Raw genomic sequence first — 1,653 nt, forward strand, 5'->3', positions numbered from 1 at the left:
TATTGAAGGCTGCAATCCTTGACCTTCTGCAGCAAGCACTTCAGGTCCTCCTCAGTTTCAGCAAGCAGGGTTGTGTCATCTGCATAACGCAGATTGTTGACAAGTCTACTGCCAATCCTGATGCCACACTTCTCCTCATAGAGCCCAGCCTCCCGGATAATCTATTCTGCATATAGATTGAAAAGATAAGGAGATAGACCACATCCTTGATGCACACCCTTCTCAGTTTTGAAGGATGCAGTGTTTTCTTGCTCTGTTCTGATGACTGCTTCCTGGTCCAAGTATAAATTTCTCATAAGCCCAATCAAGTGTTCTGAGATTCCTATTCTTCTCAAAGTGAGAAGTTTGTTGTGATCCAGACAGTCAAATGCTTTTGCATAGTCAATGAAACTCAGATAGACATTCCTCTGGTACTCTCTGCTTTCAGCCAAGATCCATCTGACATTAGCTATACTATCCCTAATACCATGGCCTCTTCTAAATCCAGCCTGCACAGTTCTCTGTTGATGTACTGTTCCAGTCATTTTTGGATGATCTTCAGCAGAATCTTGCTTGCATGTGTTATCAGTGATATAGTTCAATAATTTCCACACTCTGTTGGATCACCTTTCTTTGTAATGGGAACAAATACAGATATTTTCCAGTCAGTAGGCCAGGTAGCTGTTCTCCAGATTTCTTGGCACAGCTTGGTCAACACATCCAGGGCAGCATCTGTTTGTTGAAATATGTCAATTGGCATGCCATCAATTTCTGGGGCCTTGTTTTTTGCCAATTCTTTCAGAGCAGCTTTAACTTCCTCCTTCATCACCACAGGCTCTTGCTCATCGTTGTTTCATGAAATTCTTCTGTGGCCACAAATTCCTTTTGGTACAATGACTTTGTATACTCTTTCCATGTTCTTTTAATGCTTCATGCATCATTTAATATTCTTCCCAAAGCATCCATAAGTATAGCATAAAAGAATATTTTTATCACATAGATTTTTATCATTGGTTGATCTAATGAACCAACTAACATATTTATAATTTCTTTGTAGGTTTGTAAATAAAACATCTAAAAATAGTTTGTTAGTGCAGTTTACATACTTCTTTAGCATTCATGATTTATTTGATCTTTTAACAGCTTTGTGAATTAAGAATAATAAACAATATTCCACTTTACAAATGAGACTAAGGTGTAGGGGAATTAAGTCTTATATCTAGTATGGCCTAAAATATCAATCTGCTGACTCTGGGGTTTAGCAATTGAAATAATTTGTGTAAACATAAAATCTGCATTTGTTTATACTTTCAGGACAATAATTTACCATAAATTTTTTCAATCTCAGTATTAGATTGGCAAATGTAGGTGCTGACTAGACCATCAAGTTTAAGATTTTTTTCAGGTGAGTATGACCAAGTAAACTACAGAACAATATCATTGATTTCATATGCAAGCAAGATTCTGCTGAAGATTATCCAAAAAACGGCTGGAACAGTACATCAGCAGAGAATTGCCAGAAGTCCAGGATGGGTTTAGAAGGGGTCGTGGTACTAGGGATATTGTAGCTGATGTTAGATGGATCTTAGCTGACAGCAGAGAATACCAGAAGAATGTCTATCTGTGTTTCATTAATTATGCAAAGGCATTTGACTGCGTGGATCATAACAAACT

The sequence above is a fragment of the Elephantulus edwardii genome, unplaced genomic scaffold (genome assembly GCF_000299155.1).
Source record: "Elephantulus edwardii isolate Elephantulus edwardi_28Jun2011 unplaced genomic scaffold, EleEdw1.0 scaffold00057, whole genome shotgun sequence".
Lineage (NCBI taxonomy): Eukaryota > Metazoa > Chordata > Mammalia > Macroscelidea > Macroscelididae > Elephantulus > Elephantulus edwardii.